We start from the raw sequence: 20,478 nt of genomic DNA, 5'->3' as shown, positions 1-20,478 counted from the left end.
GGCCATTTCTTTTTCCTCTAAGAGAGTAATTGTGTGACTGCCACTGTCCTTTGTTCTGCTGTGATTACAAAGGTAATGCCTGCATCTATGGCAAGCAGCCTTAAGTACCAAATCAACACACTTGGATGAGCAAAAAGAGAGAGCCATGGACTTAATAACCCCCCTGAGCCTTTGTACCAAATCTTAGAGTACCTATCTCTTGTTATCTTGTATGGGGAAAAATGTAGTGCCCTATTTATTTTTGCCACATATAAATCTGACTTTTAGTTCATTGTAGTCTGTCTTGCTTGAATTTTTTAAAAATTTTATAATGGAAATTTAGTATACACTAGAGTACATAATGGTATAATGAATCCATATCACCCAACTCTAATAATAATCAGCACTTAGCCAATCTGTAAGGAAAGAAGTACATTCTTGTACTTTATCTCTTAGTCATTATAACTAAATTTAAGTAACTCTGTAACAGAATTGTGTGAAAATACTGAGGAAGCACAGGGAAGAAGGGACTAAGTGGGTCTGTGATGGAAGCTATAAGGAAAGACTTCACAGAGGAAGTAACACCTGCAGAAGTTTTAAGGGCAAATAGAGAATAGAAAAAAGAGTATTCCTAGTAGAAGGACTAACATGGTAAAAGACCCTTTAAAAGCATGGAATATCCCAGAAATGGGAAGTGGATTACTGTGGCTGGAATACATTTTATTAGGGACAGGTGTTTGGAGATGAACATACAAAGGTAGCTTGGTACCAAATCATGAATGCACATACATACCATACCAAGAAATTTAAGCTAAAATATGGGTACCGGGAAATGAGGAGTGTGGTTAGGTTTGGGTTGTAGAAAGAAAATACTGATGGTAATGCAGCCTGTGATTTTGGAATATTGGATAGAGAGGGAAGATGGTAAACTGTGCCAGTGGTCCAAGTGGTAGTAGGACCCTTGGTGATAACTTGGGAAAGGGAGATAACTTCTGATTATTCATAGGCATACACAGAGAGTCAGAAAATTTGAGTCACCAACACGGCGTATTCTCAGCCAAGGTTGAACTAAGCCTTCTGCTTGAGATCTCATACTATAAACAAGTGTCTTTTTACAGTCTTCTTAAGTCTTGTTTTCACCCTGTTTTGTGCTTTATGTTGGTGATTTTGCTGTATAAGATGGCCTCTAAGTGTTGTGCTGAAATGCCATGTAGTGTTCTGAAGTGCAAGAAGCCTAGGAGATATTTATTGAGGAAATATGTATATTACGTAATAAGTTTTGCTCATTACTGAATTAGACTCTTGGCTGTGAGTTCATTGTTAATCATTAGCAATATATTAATTATGATGTCTTTAATCAGAAATTTTCATAAAACTAGGTTACATATTGATTGGTTGTTGATAATGTTGTGGTCAGAGACGAAGGAATCTAGTTCCCTATTTCCCCTTTCCCAAAGTCAGTGACTCAGTATTTACTAATTCAGTGTTTGTGGCAACTTAATAGAATATAACTACTACAAATAATGAGAATTGACTGTATATAAAATTTACTACTTTTTTATCAGTAATCCTTATATTTGTACATTGCAGCCATTAGTTCTAATTTATACTTGAGATTATGATCATAAGAAATATATAATTCAGTAAAAAATCAATGCATACAAGATGAAAACAGTTTGCTGTTTTAGATCAGACCGATGATTGCATATTCCCCAAGTTGGAGGGTTTTTCATAAATAGAGTATTGAAGAAATATAGGTGACGTTGACTGATGGCATCTAAATGATCATCTACAGCACACTCGAGCATAACATGGTTGTCAGGATTATATTGGTGGACTGCCAGTTTCTTTATGCTTGATGGTTATTCTCTTTAGCAAGACTGTAATATTATCAGGCCCTCTTCTCTTAGAGTAAAATTTTTATAATGGTATTTATGTGTGAGGAGATTTCATAATCGAAGACTGGTGTGTATGCATTCATATCTGTCAATTTGCTTGAATGCAACAGCTTAAAAGCATTTTTTAGCCTCTCATTCACAAATATTGGTTTATATCGGTGGAGGTGTTTTAAAATGACAGGTATTGTGTAAGAACGAGAATTACTCATACCTTCTGACATATCTATGTTATAAAAATTAACATTCAGCTTTGTTACTTACATTTTATGTTCTGCAAACCTGAAAGCAAAGAATTGGCATTCACAGAATCAAGGACAAGAAGACACAAAAACCCATGCAATGACTTTTAGACTCCAAAGTGATCCTGTGCTTGTTAGCATTGTCTATTTTCCAATTGCCTTTCCTCTTTGTGTAGAAGATGTGCCGTGGGTATTATACAGGCATACAGTTAAATGTTTAACATAAAAATGATACAAACCTACATTTAGAGGTGCTTCAATTTCAATTGGCTGATTTATTTGCCTGCATAGCCTTCTGACTTGATCCTCTTTGATTCTGTGGCCTTCTAAGTAAGGTACGAGGGCATATACTTTCTGTTTTTATATCAAGTTGCAGATTTTATGCCATTAAGAGTGGTTATGACATCTTTCGTTTTCTCTCTTTATTTTTGGTAAATAGCCTCAATCTCCACTCTTCATATGGAAGTAACCCATAGATTTATTATTATTCTGTATTGTGGCTAGTGTATTTAAGTTTAAGGATTGATACTCTTTAATTATACTGCATTCAGATCAAAAATTTTTTTATTGTAAACAAATGGGATAGATCTTGTATCTTTGTATATGAAGTAGAGGCATACCATTTGTGTAATCATACGTTTACCTAGGGTCAAATTACTTGCAGTTGTAAGTCCTCTGTAAATTGAACATTAAGTGTTCTATCTCTCCATGTGTATATCTACCACTGAGCTATATACCCAGTCCTTGCTTACTATATTTTTATTTACTATATTTTATTTACTATATTTTTATTTTCCCTGCTGATTTAGAGCTCCCTAATTTTGTAATATTACTGATTATTTTGTAAGATTTATCAGCCCTTAACTTACCTGAGTCTGTTACCTTTTTCCAATGTAAAGTTCTCCATTAAGTACAAATTAAGTGGGAATACCTTGTGCCTATGAGAATGCAGGGGTTGACTAAAAGATGGAAATCTTTCTTTAAATTAATATATTTCAAATGAAAGTGCAGGGTATTGTCCAGTTGGCAACTATACCATATAGTTTCAGAGAAGATTCTTTGGAAGTCTTTGGTGAGCTATTAGTTTTGATTCTTAATCTCTTTATAAGGGTAGCAACATATTTGAGTTTGTATTTGCTGTTTACTATCCCTCCAGGCCTTGTCACACATGTCTCCTTTGCTTCTTCTGAATGTGTTCATTTCCATTTCCATTTTACTCTATTTCCTCTCTTCAATAATCTGTACATAATTACTCCTTGGATACCCCAGACCAAGACGTTTTATCTAGTGAAACTTACTAAACACCATCTAGTTTCCCTTCTCACTGGCTTTATATGTATAAATTATATGCTGATTTGTCACTAGTGTGTTTAGTTTCATATTTATTCAGATTAACAAATATCTCCTGAGTGTGTGTTGCAATGATGTGTGAACTTAGTGAGGTAGAGAATACGCTTTGGTCAGGATTTCCAGAGGAAGTGATCCTGGGCCTGAAGTTTAAAGAACAAGTAACAATTTCCCGTGTGTGGAAGGAGTATAAGGATATACTAGCAAAGAGGACAGCTTGAGAATATATAAGACTGACAGTTCAATATGGCTGTGGTATGATGAAACAGGAGATAGGAAATGAAACTGAAGAGAGAGGTACAGACCAGCTCATTGAGGAATTTATATGTCATACTTGAACATTTATTCTATAAATGAACTTAGACTTTATTCTGTGAGAGGTTGCCATTGAAGGTTTTGACATATGAGGGTTTGACACTTGATATGGCAGAATTTTCATGTTTAAGCCAATCATTTTGGCAGTAGTATAGTAAATAAATTTGAGATAGGATAAGAGTAGCAATGGTGTGTGACAAAATACCTGAAAAGTCAACTTAAAGGAGCAAAGATTTTACTTTGGCTTGCGATTTTAGAGGTTTCGGTTGTTGGTGGGCTGGCTCCATTGTTGTGGGCCTGGGTGAGGCAGAGCATCATGGCAGAGAGGGCACTTTATAGCGAGCTGCTTGCCTCATGGCCATTGGGAAGCAAAAAGAGAGGAAGAGGCTGGAAACAAAATATTTCCAGGGGAACCCCTCTGTGACCTACTTCTGTCAAGTGGGCCCCACCTCCTACACTTTCCACCACCTCCCAATAATGCCATCGAATTATGAATCCTTCTATGAATTAATCCACTGATAAGTGTAGAGCCCTTATAATCCATTTACCTTCCCAAAGGCCCCACCTCTGAACACTGCTGCATTGGGGAACAAACCTCCAATACATGAACCTCTGGTGGACATTCCAGATCCAAATTATAACAGATGAGCAGATGAATTAAATTGCTGACTTTGTTGTATTGGAAGATAATAACCTGGATTGGATACTGATAATAGAGATGGAGTTGAGGAAGTGGACTGGCAGTGCTTACAGTAGAAGGCAATACATATTGAAGGTGGTTGGCAAAATGTGAGATGATTGCCAAAGTTTTGACTTGCATGGGCAAGTGGTTGTGGGTGTTGCTAGTTAAGAGTAATAGACTTTACAAAATGTGAGCAGCTCCGTGTTTGCTTACGGTGTCTTCATATGGAAACATCTGACAAGTGGATATAGGGTCTGAGGCTCACATGAAGGGTCAGGATTGGGGTTATTGCAGTCCTGGTGGGAGCACAGACTATGTGTTTTGTATGAAGTAGGCAAAACACTGAACCCTAAAAAGAAAAAGGAGTAAGAGGAACCCAAGAAGGAAACTGAAAAAGAAAAAAGCTCAGTGTCTTTAATTACTTGTCAAAGGAGAGCAACTTTATCCTTCTTATATGATTACTAATATCTTGAGAATGTGATATTAAATAGTATTAAGTAATAGATATACAATAACTGTCTAAGTTTGACATTTATTTTGTTCAGCCAGAAAACATTGTATTCACTTCAAGATTTTATTTCATGTTTCTTCAATTCTATAACTTGATTAGAACTATTTTTTAATTCATACAATTTCTTTCTTTTTTTTTTTTTTGTGGTACTGGGGATCGAACTCAGGTCCTTGTGCTTGCTTGCAAGGCAAGCACTCTTAACAGTTGAGCTATCTCCCCAGCCCCATACAATTTCTTGAGCACTTACTATGTACTAGGCACTGTGTTAAACTTTATTCATGTTATCTCATTTTATTCTTAAAATAATCTTGCAAGGATAGGTTTTATTATTTCCATTCGTATTTGAAGAACCAGAGGATAAGAAAGATTAAGGACTTAATCAACTTTTTCACACATCTGTGTAACTCCAAAATTTATTCTCTTAATCACTGATGATCTATTTGTTTAGACCAGTACAAAAACAAAAAATCCAAACCAAAACAAAACAGTTTAAATTCTAATATTCTAGTTCCATTGTGAAAATTACTCTGACCCCAAAGCACTGAATTATACTGAATTCTGTGTTGTCAGTCTCATGTGGATTGCATGGTGTTTGGATACGTTTCTGTTCTTAAATACAGTGAGGCCTTACTATTCTTTTCATCTTCCTGGGTCAGTCTGTCTTCATTTTTCTCCCAGCAGTTTGTCACAGATGATTCCTAAATTGCCTGCTTGTCTCTAAAATCCTTTAAGTCTATACATTTTAAAAAATTCAAGAACACAAGTTACTAACAGGTTTTACAGATCCACAGGGTATATGACTAGGTTTAATGACTACACTAATTTTTTTTTTTTAATTTTCATAGTTTGGTATTCACCCTCCACCCAAAAAGTTGAGAAATATGGGTCCAGAAGTATTTACTACAGCACTTCATGCAATCCCTGGGTAGTTAAGTCATCTTTAACAGAGGTATTGTCATTCTCTGTGTGTGTGTGTGTGGCACTGGAGATTAACCCAGGACCTAGCACATGGTGGGCAAGTGCTATACCATTGAGCTGTATCCCTAGCCCAGAAAGTAATTTTTTGAAGTAAAGAACAAATTTATTTATTATTAAAGGATAGTTACTTTTTTGGTTACTTAAACCTATTATGTTTTCTATTATATTAACCAACTAAAACACCTATTGGTTATTTTATTGATTAAAAACAAAACCTATCAAATAGAATAAAAGTTTGATTCTGTCATATGATGAATTTAAAAATGCTCTGTTTTAAAGAGTGATTCAAATGTCCTTCACTAATATATATTCCCCACTTTGCATCTTTCTATAGGAAAAGAATATTTGAGTGTCATTCTTAAAGAAAGAAAAGAAAGCAAGGATATAATGCCTAGAATTGGAGCCAGTTAAACTAGGTTTGTATGTTTTATTTCCCTAATGTAACATATTTCTTCTACACTTGTATCCCTTTTATCAACTTCCTGAATTATTCCAGTAGCAAATCTTCTCATTTTGAACCTTGCCATAGTAGTATGGAAGAGATAAAGAAGACATGCCCTTTCGAAGTATTTGCACTGCAACTGTGAATATGAAAGACAGAAGGATGAAAAACCTAAATAATATTCTCATTTTAAGATGAGAAATTTTAAGTTTAAAAGCTTGTAGACAGGAGTTGGGGTTGTGGCTCAGTGGTAGAGTGCTTGCCTAGCACGTTTGAGACCCTGGGTTTGCTCCTCAGCACCACATAAAAAGATAAATAAATAAAATAAAGATATTGTGTCCATCTACAACTAATAATAATAATAAGAGCTTATAGACAGTGAAGCGGGGATTCAGTCTCAGATGTGTTGTCTCCAAACCACATTTACTTTCTAAAAAAGTCCCTTGTTTTATTTAGGTTTAGTTCATTTTACAACTATTGATTACTTATATGTATTTCCCTTAAGGAAGCTTTCTGAGAAAATAAAAGGGAAAATCATACACAATTCTCCTAAAGTTTAGAAGATTAGATAAAGGAACTAACATTTGTAAGTACTTTCTGTGTACCAGACACTATTGTAAGGCCTTAACTGAAATAACTCATGTGATTCACAATAGCCTGGTGATGTTCTTGGTACTATCCTTCTTCTTTAAAATAGAAGTAAGTAAATTGCCCAAAGTAACAAAAGGAGAATTGAAGTCCTTTATTAAGAAAGATTATATAGGGTTTCTATCATGCCTATTAACTTAAAATTTAATATCACACAAACCAAACAAACAGCTAGACTGTTTAGTCCAAGCATGCTTGACTGTTAGTGTCATTTGGAAACATTCTTCCAATTTGACAATTAGTAGTTGAATCATCTCACCAAAATAGTTACATACATTTTCTTAATAAGCCTTTCATTGTAACCAGTCATTAAAGCTACATGATCCTAAGAAGAGAGATTTAAAATTCACAGAATAATGAGTATAACAGACATAGCTACAGATGAGAGGAATGACTTTGAGGTGGGAGTCATGTCTAAGTCCTTTTGTCTCCCTGCTTCCTTGCTGACTTATATGCTCTACAGGTCTCTTACCTTGTGTTCACACACGATTTTTTTTTTTTTTTTTTTAAGATGGGAGAGGTGGCAGGGGAGAGTTGGTGCAGTGTAATTGTACATAATGGTAGGATTCATTGTTACATACATGTACATGCCTATCATTTTATATACCTCAAATATAAATATCAAATAATTTTTAGAGATATCTAGAGATATTTTAGTTGAATGCTTGTATGACAGATGAGGGAAGTGAGACCCTCACATTTGTAGGGTAGTTTAAACATTTCAAAGATTTCTCACATATATTAACAAACCTCACCACACTTTGGTGGCTTAAATATTATTTTCATTGTACACATGACCAAATTGAATTGGCTCAGGGTCCCACAGCTGGGCTTAATTGAGTGAATCTGTAACTCTCAACCTAAAGTTTCCCATGTTTTCTTGCTTTAGAGAACTAATTACACCTTTGTGATGCAGTCTTATTATGTGAAGAAATGAGAGTACAGTGTTTCATAAAACAAATCTAAGCAGGAGAAGTAAATGTTTCCTCTGTGAAAGTAGTAATGGCTACAACAGAAGAAATAGCAGAAACAAAGAAGTCAGGAAGGGGCAGAAACTAGGGCCTATGTGTTAATTTAATATTTGTTTTCATTTATTCCTGGATTAAGAATAAGTATAATTGACTTTTTTAAAAAAAACTTTATTTTATTTATTTATTTTTCTATGTGGTTTTGAGGATTGAATCCAGTGCTTCACAAGTGCTAGGCGAGTGCTATTCTGCTGAGCTACAACCCAGCCCATAACAGAGTTTTAATACCCTTGTATTTATCAATAGCTTTTGAGTTGCTTTATCCTTAGCAAAATATTCAAGGAGATCATACTTTTTATAATGAAATATTTATAAATTATAGTTGAATTAAGGAGAATTTAAAACAGTTAATTCAAAAGGATGCCCTAAAAAATAATGAATAAATAAGTATGAGAAACTAAACTTTACACAAAATTGTTACATTGCCTTTATTGACTTGGGTTTTCCTCCAGTTGTGGAGATATTACTTAGAAACAGTATTTGTCTCCATGCCCTTGATCTTGCTGGGCAGAACAAATTGCTTAACCTTGCTAAGTTTCTGTAAATGATATTCTTTTCAATCAGAAAGAAAAGTATCTTAAAATTGGTATGTGGACATAAGCAGTTTTTCTTTTAGTTTTAATATCCGGGTTGTCCTTCCTTTAAAAAAGAATTGATTTTCTAGATTATGTGATACAATGGTTCTTTCTCTGCAAATATGAAAATTTGATCTTTTAAAGAATCTCTACTTTTTATTCTGTATTTTTTAAGATGATAAACTAAAAATATTCTATAGAACTAAAAAATGAAAGGAGGCTTTCCAAGATGGCTCTAATCAAATAAGAGAAACAATAAAGGATAGAGTTGTAAAACAAAATTTGAAAGCAACATGATAAGATTTGACTTAAAGAAGAAAAATTATCAAACAGAGAAACAAGATGTATACCATTTGTTTACAATAAAAATGAATTAAGAAAAACGAAGAAAAATTATGTCCTTCCTGAAGTCCATTTTTAAGAGTCCTTTTTGAGATTCTCTTGCCCAACTAGTAATGTTCTTTCCACAAGCTCTGCCCTGCAGAGCCCAGTCTGGCGTCCTACTCCCATTCTCATTCCATCACAGATCCTTGGAATTCAGGAAAATTATGTTTGATACAGACTTGTATAGAGCTGGTTTTCAGTTCTCACTTTGCATTTGACCTCAAAACACGTACAAGGGGTTTTTTTTAGCCATTGCTTTATGGCACTTTAAAGTAAAAATACGAAAACGCCACTACACAGCAGTTAGTTTTTAGTTTTCATTTTGAAATTAGTTTAAACAGTTTCATTATTATTATATCTACTGTAAATATGATTAGGTTCTGCTTCCCAAGCTCTGTAGTCAGTTTTAAGGACTACTGTTAGCGACTCATTGGCCAGTTGTGATTTAGTGATCTTAATAAAGTTGTGACTTTTAGCAGAGGGCTTAGAGTTTTTAAAGATGACTGAGTTTTTTTCTGTAATTTGTGTTTTCCTTGTTTGGCTTGAGTATTAAAGAATTCTTCATTAGAGTCAGCTGCAAGCCAGTCATGTTTGTAGGCTGCTGTCTCACTCATATTTAAAACATTCCCTTGGTACATGTGTGCCATCTATATGCCCTGTGATTCAGAAGGCATGATTTTAATACACAGTCTTTTAATTTCTTAAACTACTTATTTCTATAAAGAAATTACTGAAATATTTAACTTTTGATTTTATCTCATTGACAAATCCGCTAGTATTAAACAAAGTGATTTACCTGGAGTATTGTTATGGGTTTATTTCTCTGTGCTAGGGTACTTTCTACAAGTGATTTCATTTCCTAATAGATATATGGAAATTTGAGGAACTCTCATATCCTTTTTTTTGTCAAGTTCAGTAAATCTCAGGTTGACAATATGGGAAACATAGAGATGTTGACTTCTGTGTATATAGGTGTATGCATGTTTCTATGTGAGCTGAACACCCGGAAATGAAATAAATTTATTCAATTACAGCTTCCTTCCTGAAAAGGTTAAAGTTTAACATGGTGATGGAGAAATCTTGATTAGTTTTTCTCTTTCAGATGTATCACTACTTAACAATGAAATGATTAAATGTTGCTCAGAACTTCACTCTGTATCTTAGTACTATATTTGAAAGAATAAAATGGGTTGGTTTGTATACATGACAATAGAATGACTTTATGCACTTTGATATATCATACATAAATTTATTGTACATGTTGTAGAATCACAAAAGTCATGCAGTCATATATGTACATATGGTAATCATGTCTCTTTCATTCTACTCTCTTTCCTCTCTTCATATCCCCTCCCCTCCCATCACTCCCCTCTACCTAATCTAAAGTAACTCTATTATTCCCTATTGCACCCACCCCTTTATTGTGAATTAGCATCCATATATCAGAGAAAACATTCGGCCTTTGGCTTTTGGCGATTGACTTATTTCACTTGGCATGATACTCTCCAACTCTATCCATTTACTGGCAAATGCCATAATTTCATTCTTATTTATGACTGAATAATATTCCATTGTGTGTATGTACCACATTTTCTTTATCCATTCATCTGTTAAAGGGCACCTAGGTTGATTCCATAGTTTAGCTATTATGAATTGAACTGCTATAAACATTGAAGTGGTCATGTCACTGTAATATGCTGATTTTAATTTCTTTGGGTATTAATCGAGGAGTGGGATAGCTAGGTCAAATGGTGGTTCCATTCCAAGTTTTCTGAGGAATCTCCATACTGCTTTCCACAGTGGTTGCACCAATTTGCAGTTCTATCAGCAATGTACGAGTGTACCTTTTACCCCACGTCCTTGCCAACATTTATTGTTGCCTGTATTCTTGATAATTGCCATTCTGACTAGAGTGAGATGAAATCTTAGAGTTGTTTTGATTTACTTTTCTCTAATTGCTAGAGATGTTGAATATTTTTTCATGTATTTGTTGATCAGTTGTATTTCTTCTTGTGTGAAGTGTCTGTTCAGTTCCTTAGCCCATTTATTGATTGGCTTCTTTGTGTTTTTGGTGTTAAGTTTTTTGAGTTCTTTATATATCCTAGAGATTAATGCTTTACCTGAGGAGCATGTAGTAAAGATTTTCTCCCAATCTGTAGGATCTCACTTCACATTATTGATTGTTTCTTTTGCTGAGAAGAAGCTTTTTAGTTTGAATCCATCCCATTTATTGATCCTTGATTTTGCTTCTTATGCTTTAGGGGTCTTGTTAAGGAAGTTAGATCCTAGGCCAATATGGTGAAGATTCAGGTCTACATTTTCTTCTATTAGGTACAGGGTCTCTGTTCTAGTGCATAACTCTTTGATCCACTTTGAGTTGAGTTTTGTGCAGGTTGAGAGATAGAGGTTTAATTTCATTTTGTTACATGTGTGTGGCTTACATTTATAAGATCAGTACATCACTATTTGACCTATTTATTGAATCTGTCAAAGAAAAGTATCAAGCAAATATAAATATTCAAAATATTAATTAAATATTTTCTTAGCACATGTATACATATATGTGTGTGTATGTCACCTTTATTTTTCTTATTTTTTAAGGTGAGAAGCCTGAATAATTTTCATAAGTATTCAAAAATCATCCTGCTGGATGAAATTGAGAATATTATTGAAATAATTATTTGCTTCGGGCCTTAAATCTATCTCCAAAATATAAAAACAAACAACAACAAAATTCAAAGGCAACTTTCTTTGAAAAAGGAATGAATTTGTTCTTAAAATGGTATGAACTGACTTACTAGCATTGCTTGTTCTTACATATAAATGGAACATTGTAATGTAATATTTGATAGTCCAAGATGTTAATCTGCAGATCTTCTGTAGGAATAGTGAAAGATTGCAAAAGAATTAGGGAGTCTAGATTGTCCAGACATTTGATTGTGTTGAGTGAATAGTAAAAATGATTTTCTCATCTCCAGTAATATAAATATCATGTCTTATAAAATTAAAAATCACATTCATCATTTTGCTAGCAGGAATGCTGGTTCACAGACTTTTTAAATAGCAAACTATAGAGAAAATCTGATGTTGTAAAGGGGGTAGAAAGCTTATATACTCTTTACTGTGTGAGACTTGATTATTCTGAAGAGGAGAGACTACTTTCCAAAGATCATCTGTTCAAAGTAAGGTAAGCTGTTCAGAGCCCTTAAAGAGAAGACATAAAACTAATGACAGAGAATATTGGAAACCAGTCATACTGCCTGAAGCCAAGTTTATAGAATCCACTTGAGTGCATAGAAATGTATTGTTTATTTTTGAGATAAAAATTCGACAGACATGTGGAAGATAAATAGGTTTTAGAATAGGAAGAGGCTTCAGAATCATTTGATTATCCCCTTTCATTTCACACAGAGAAATCAAGGGTGAGAGGATGAATTACTTATTTGGCATCATATAGATAATATCAGAAGTAAGACTAATATTCTTTACTTTTCTTTGAAATAATTCATTGAAGTTAGAACTTCAAGAATTGTGATGGAAAATGATTTTTATTATTGCTATTAATATTTAAAATTTAAGTTTGTGAGCCAGGTGTGGTGACGCATGTCTGTAATCCCAGCGACTTGGGAGTCTGAGGGAGGAAGATTGCAAATTTGAGGGAGACTAAACAACTTACTAGAGACCCTGTCCCAAGATAAAAAGTAAAAAGAGCTGGAGATGTGGCTCAGTGGTAAAACACCTCTGGAATCAATCCCCAGGACCAAAATAATAATAATAATAATAATAATAATAATAGGAATAGCAATAATAATAATAATAAATAAATTCTGTGAGCTTTAACACATGCACAGATTCATGTAACTGCCACTGCAAACAAGGGACAAATAGTCCCATTGCCCCCAGAAAACTCCTTCAGGCTTTTCCATTTGTGCTAAAAACCTCTCCCTAAACTTCACCTGAGGTACTTGCTGATCTGAATGCCACCACTAAGGTTTTACCTACCCCAACATATTGTATAAATGGAAGTATTTAGTAAGTACTCTTTGGAGTGTAACTTTTTCTCTCAAGTTAGCATTTTTGAGATTCATCCAGGTTTGTGTAAATTGCTGAGTAGTATTCCATTCTATCACAATTTGCTTATTTACTGGTTAATGAGCATTTGGTTGTTTCTAGTTTAAGAATTTTTTTAAAGAGCACAACAAAATTAAGAGAAAATTAAGACATCCCTGTCCCTTTAAGTATATAGCCTCCCCCACTAATAATATCCCCCACCAGAGTGGTACCTTTGTTGTAATTGATAAAACTACATCGAGACACTACAGTCTCCCAAAGTCCATACTTTACATTAGGATTTAATCCTGGTGGGTTTGGATAATGGTACACCATTAAGAGTATCATACCGAGTTTTTCACTGGCCTAAAAATCCTGTGTTCTGACTATTCTTTTCCCTCTCTTCAATTTCTGGTAATCCACTGGTCTTTTTACTGTTTACATAGTTTTGCCTTTTTCTGAATGTCATTCATTTAGAATCATACAATATGTAGTCTATTCAGTTTGACTTCCTGTTTACAGGTTTTAGCTATTATGAATAAAAATGCTAAGATTTTATTTTTTTAGCGAAAAGGAAAAAACTTACAGATAGCAGAGACCTGATAGAATGTTCCTAAAGAATTCACAAAGTTAACTCACTTTTTAAACTTTTTAAGATAATTATAAATTCACAGGAAGTTGCAAACATAGTACAAAGAAATCCATTCACCCAGTTTCTTTTATTTTTTATGTCTTACATAGCTATAGAACAATATCAAAACCAGAAAACTGATATTAGTGTAAAAAGAGTATATAGTTCTATGTAATCTATATAATAACTGTAGTAACTATAATAACTGTAACTGTATTTATGTTACAGAATTATTCTTCACTGTAATATTATTTCACAAGCTACTGGGAATTAAAACCAGGGGCACTCTTCTACTGAGTTAATCCCCAGACTTTTTTTTTTTTTTTTTTTTTTGGGGGGTGCTTTACAAGGCAAGCACTCTACCGACTCATCTATCTCCCCAGCCACCCCCCCCCTTTTTTTTTTTGGAGACATTGTCTTACCAATTGGCTGAGGCTGGCTTTGAACTTGTGTTTCTTCTGTCTTAGCCTCCCAAGTAACTGGTATTACAGGCCTGCAATACCTCCACTGGCAGGCTACATCTATGTTTATAGTAGTGCCCCCCCCCCCCAACCCTATCCACAGAGGTTATTGCCCAGCACCCATAGTGGATGCCTAAAACTGTGGAAAGTACTGAACTGAGTATATATCATATTTTGTTCTTATCGTAGATTGTAGCAATATCAGTAAATGACTTTTTTTTTCTTTTCTTTATGTAATTGAGACTTCCCGCTTTTCATTGAGGAAAGCAGTTTGTAGCTACTCTGGTATATCTGAATTACTAGTGTCACTACTATTCCCTGTCTCTTCTTTATCCCTTACATTGGTGATTTCTATCTTCTCCTGTTCAGTCTACCTAGAGGTTTATCAGTTTTATTAATGTTTTTTCAAAGAACCAGTTGGTGCCTTCATTGATTTTTCTCTGTTTTTCAGGTGTCTATTTTATTGATTTCTTTGTTATTTTGTTACTGTCCACTTGCTTAGGCTTAATTTACTCTCCCTCCTGCCCCTAGTTTGTATGGTAGAAGCTTAGATAATTGCCTTTAGGCCTTTTATTCCCTAATAAAAACAGAAAACTCTAAATGTGCTCAAAGCATCTTTTTAGCATCATCTTACAAATTTTTATATGTTGAGGTTTTTTATTTGACTTAAAATATTTTCTGCTTTTATCTGTACATTATTTTGGAATATATTGTTTGATTTCTTCAGGAACTTTTCAGTTATGTTACTGGTCTCTAATTCCATTGCCACAGGAGAATGCACTGTGTATAGTTCCAATTCTTTTAATTTGTAAAGACTTATTCCTGGTTCAGCAGATTGTTTGTCTTGAACAATGTTTCTTGAGCATTGAAAAAAATTATTTTTTGCTACTGTGGATTGGAGTGCTCTATAAATCTCAGTTTAGCAGCTCACATCTTCTTTGTCTGTGCTTTTGGTGTATCTGTTCTTTCAATTACTGAGAGAAGAATGTCTATCTCCAGCTGTAATTGTGTGTGTATCTCCCATCATTTCTGTCAGTTTTTGCTTCATGTATTTTGTGTCTAAGATGTATCCATACATATTTAGAATTGTTCCATCTTCTGAATGAATTAACCTCCCGTCACTACGGCATGTCTTTTATTCTGTTTGATAATATTCTTTGCTTTGTCTTCTACCTTACTTAGTATAAATACAGCTTTTCCAACTTTCTTAATATTTCAGTTTTCTATCCTCTATTAAACTATTTCCTTATTTTTAGTGAGCAATTGTTATAGACAGCATATATTTGGGTCTTGCTTACTTATATGTCTTTTTTAAATTTTTAGATTCAAGATATTTTATTAACAGCTACTACAAACAGTAAAATAGCTCAGTTAGATTACCAATTACAAAATCAACATACAAAAATCAGTAGTTTACATATATTCAAATAATCTTTTGGAAGATTTCATGCAAGAAAATATTTCATATATTAATATGGTTGTCAATAAAAATGTGAGACCTATTAAAAATAAAATAAAATGCCACTGAAGCAAAAAAAAAAATAGCCTTCCTACAAATAGAAGAACCATATTATTGTGTAAATTAATTTGTAAGTTGAACATAATCTCAGTGAAAACTTAACAGTTTTAAGCTATATCACCTGATGCTAAATTTAATGAAGCAAATAAACACAGAAGTAGGACCAGCACTAAAACACATTAAGGCATTTTTAAAGGCCTCAATAATTTAAGAGTATCATACTGGTCTATTAGCAAAACAGAATGCCCAGATGTAAGTACACTCAGATACATATAGAAATTGATCGTCTAAAGAGAACATCATCTCACATCACTGGGAAAAAGTAGTCAATAAACATTATAGGGATAAGTAAAGTAATATCCCTGCCCTACCTCATATACCATGATAAATTCCATATGTACCAAAGATATTTTTTAATTAACACAACCATTAAATGAAGAAAACTTGAAAATTTTTTCTTTACAAATCTGGAGTTAGCAAGAACTATCTAAACTTTCATGACTCAGAATCCCCAAGTCAAAATTGTTTCACTGGTGCTTTTTGTTACATAAAAATCAATTTTTTATGGAAAGAAGCATCATACACAAACTTTTTTAAAAAAGACAACTAAGGGAGATATTTACAGCTCATATCATGAAGAACTATCTTTCCTAACATGTAAATTGACAAAATCATTACCCTTTGAAACACAGAAAAAAGGAAATAAAATTTGCTTTTAATAAACAATAAGATAGTTAATTTCACTCATTAAAAAAGAGAAATGTAGATTAAAACTGCAGGTGAAATACCGTTTTCTCTCTCTCCATTGGCAAAAATCCAAAGTTAGCCAACATACTCAGGACTCTGGAGGGGAAAGCATTTTTTCATGCATTCTGACAGCGGTGTGTTAAAGTCACCCAGAATTATTGTATTGTGGTCTATCTGATTCCTGTAACTGAGAAGGATTTGTTTGATATACATAGATGTGTTGTTGTTTGGGGCATAAATATTCTTGATTGTTATGTCTTCCTGATTTATGTTTCCCTTAAGCAGTATGAAATGTCCTTCTTTATCCCTTCTGACTAACTTTGACTTGAAGTCCACTTTATCTGATATAAGAATGTCAACCTCCACTTTTTTACTGAGTCCGGTGCGTGGTATGTTTTTTTACCATCCTTTCACCTTTAGTCTGTGGATGTCTTTTCCTATGAGATGGGTCTCTTGAAGACAGCATATTGTTGGGTCTTGCTTTTTAATTCAATCTGCCAGTCTATGTCTTTTGATTGAGGAGTTTAGGCCATTAACATTCAGGATTATTATTGAATTATTGATTATTATCTCTGAAACCATGAGTCCCAAATACACTTTTCTTCCTCTAAGTTGTTCTCTTTGGGTATTTTGGTCACAACAATGAAAACTGACAAAAACAATGTGATTGACTGAAAAAGTGAAAGTGTGTTTATTGTATGATTTGTAGAGATACCTGAAATGCTAACATGTTTTGTGAATTTTCTTTTTTTTTTTTTTTTTTTTTTTTTTTTTTTTTTTTTTGGGTGCTGGGGATCGAACCCAGGGCCTTGTGCTTACAAGGCAAGCACTCTACCAACTGAGCTATCTCCCCAGCCCCTTTGTGAATTTTCAAAAAAGAATAGTGAGATAATTTTACCCATTGATTTCACCTCAGATCTACTTTTTCTTTGAGTATTTAGCTATATTCCAGTTGTGCAGAAGTAATTTTAGAAATGATAGATCTATTGATACTTTTAATTTTTTCTTTTATTTTATCTTACAGACAAGTTAAAAGAATAGTACAGATAATTTTTCCAAATTATTTATGAGTATTTTAGTAACATTGTACCCTTTTAACTCTAAATATTTTAGAACATATTTTGTACAAAGACATTATCATACATAGCCAAGATAATGTGATAAAAATCAGGAATTCAACATTGATAGGTTACTGCTGTCTAATGAACAGCCCTATTCAAATTATGCCAGTTGTTCTGTCATTCAGTAGTGGAAATTTCCAGTGAAAGGGGAGCCTCAAAATCTGCGTGTGTGTGTGTGTGTGTGTGTGTGTGTGTGTGTGTATTCCTTTCAGTTCCTTAGCTGACTCCTAACTTCACATGTAATAGAGAGAACTTCATCGAATCTACTGGAAAATAGCATCTGCAATGGGAAGTTGTTGAGCTGATATTTCTGATCAAGTTTGGAGTTTAAAGTCCTACCAAGATAAAGGGTTGTATAAAAACACATCAGGGTTTCTACTGAAATTTCAGAAAGGTTCTGCCTTACAAGTAAAGACTGTGTCCAAGGTTTAAGAGATTTGTTTCAGGACTAATGGCAAAACTGAAATGTACTGTACATAACAAAGTGTAGAACTAAGCATCCAGAAGTTTAAGATATCAGCCAGTATTTATTTTAACTGTATATTAGTAGTGAAATCAACATTCCTCAAAGAAAGATAAAACACAGAGTGTCTACAGTATATCAACCATATTGTCTAGCATACGATGAAAAATGATTATGCAATTGGAAAAAAAAAAGTTACCTGTACTTAAGAGAAAAAGAAGTTGGTACAGATGTTGGAGTTAGCAGGCAATAATCAAAAATAAGTTATTATAAATATTGTTAAGGAACTTAAAGAGAAAAGGGGACATAATGAATAAAAATAGTTTATCTACAGAGAGAAGTAGAAACTTTTTAAAAAGAATAACAAATCATATTATAGAACTGAAAATATAATACCTAAAATGAAAAGTGGGTATGCAGATGCGAAATAGCAGAAGAAAAGGACATTGAACTTGATAACAAATCATTTTGAATGTTCTACCTAAAAGAAAGAGAGAGAGAGAGAGAGAGATTTCAAAAAAGAAGACTAGGTCATTGAAAAACAACTTGGAAGATAACATTAGAACTTCTGTATATTGGAATCCCAGAGGAGAAGAAAGTGGGAAGGAAAAAATAAAAAAAAAGATTTTTGAAGAAATTAGGGCTTAAAATTTCTCAAGTTTGGTAAAAAAACTTACAAAACCCAGTAACTCAGTGAACTCCAAGTAGAATTAATGAAAAGAAAAACAAATCTAGATAGTCATTATGCTATTGAAAAACCAAAGAGAAAACTTAGAAAACAAAAGAATATTTGCATTTCCTCATATTTGGTGTTAAATGCAAATTGGTGCTGTTTTTTTTTTTTCCCCCTCCCCTACAGGGTATTGAACCCAAGGCACTCTACCACTGAACTCCATCCTTAGCCCTTAGTGAGACAGGGTATCACTAAGTTTCTGCGCAGGGTTGGGGGGTCTCATTAAGTTGCGGGGCTGGCCTCAAGCTTGTTATCCTCCCCACTAAACCTTCTGAGTCACTTTGATTACACATGGGATCCAATTTTGAACACTTCTATCTTGGTGCCCAACAATCAGAAATAGTAAATAAATTTTAGTGACTTTTAGAATTTGTTGAATTTTAAGCCAAATTGTATACTTGAGTCTAAACTCAAACTGCTAAGTGGCAGGTGAAATATTTGTACCTGTCGATAACTACTTTCATATGTTACACAGGCCATATCAAAGTTGTACTTTATGACTTTCAGAATGATATATTTCAGATGAAGTACAGTTTAATGATTTGTCATTCAATTAATATCCATATGCTTCTAGCAAAATAATTCTACAAGGACAATCAAATGAAGTCTTAGAAAATCTCAAGTATCTTATGCTTTTTTGGTTCTTGTAAGTTATGTGATTCCTAGTTCTCAAGTGCGTGAGGCCCTATCTGTGTGTTCACCTAAGTAAAAAAGTTACTTCGTAATAAATTAATCAATTACAACTATTGGATGAGGGTCAAATTAGGAATATTCCAAAAGGAAAGAAAGATATCCAATACACTAGAAAATAATTTAGCTATATACATATACATATATGTGTATAATTTTTTTTCTCTTGCAGTAAGAATGTAATTTAAGGAATGAGAGACAAGGAAGAAAGACCATTCATCTTGGAAAGATCCCAAGCACTTTGAAATTTTGAAGGAATGTAATACTAGCTGCTAAAATCACCAGAATGGATGAAGTTCTTCAAATTTAAATGGTAACCAGAATTCTGCTATTATAGTGTGTTTCCACTAAGAATTTTAGATGGCTTGGAAAGATTTCTTTTTAAGTTTAAAGTTAGTTTGTCTTAAAAATTCAAAACTGTACATAAAGCTGATTGTTTTATAACTTAATATTATCAGGCTTTATTTTGGTCCTTAGTGTTTGTTTAAAAGAATTATTTTTACCCCAGCTTAACTGGAACTTACTTGGAAATGAATAGGCATATAATGGACTTACATTTGTAAGTTCATTTTTCACAAAATATTTTTTCTTTTGTAGAAATAAACCAAGCAACATAAGTAGTAGTTATTTTTATGTATAAAAAAGGATATTTGGTCTTTTCTGAGTTTTATTTCATGTTATTTTTAGTTTCCCTACTTGACATATGGTCTCTTTTTCTCCTTTCATATCTGACATCTTATTTCATCTTTATTTTCTCCTTTTCTCTTTTATACCCTAGAAGAAAATAAAATCAGCCTGTAGGAATTGAGTTACAAAAAAAAAAATGTTTAGTATATATATATATTTATACTTAGAAAACATATACCAAGAATGAAAAAAAAAGGATCCAGAATAGAAAAGGACAGAGAAATTAGAAAAGATTATAAAATTTTTCATCTCATAAAATTGCAAGGACTGTTAGATTTCAAGTACAGTGGAAAGCAATTATTTACAAATTTAAGATTATTAGTCTTCTTAAATCTTCTTGATCTTAGGTC

The 20,478-nt window shown here is 33.3% G+C and overlaps 1 protein-coding gene across 1 annotated transcript in view; it reads left to right on the top strand.

Moving 5' to 3' along the window:
* The window catches only part of Peak1 (pseudopodium enriched atypical kinase 1), a 168,592-nt gene that overhangs the window by 10,410 nt on the left and 137,704 nt on the right, over window positions 1-20,478 (top strand). The window contains 2 exon segments of the mRNA XM_047539095.1: window positions 6,284-6,365; window positions 19,614-19,754. The gene's annotated coding sequence lies outside the window, so the exon portion shown is untranslated.

Source organism: Sciurus carolinensis, chromosome 2 (genome assembly GCF_902686445.1).
Source record: "Sciurus carolinensis chromosome 2, mSciCar1.2, whole genome shotgun sequence".
In the NCBI taxonomy this organism is placed as follows: domain Eukaryota; kingdom Metazoa; phylum Chordata; class Mammalia; order Rodentia; family Sciuridae; genus Sciurus; species Sciurus carolinensis.
This window is presented reverse-complemented; position numbering and strand designations above follow the sequence as displayed.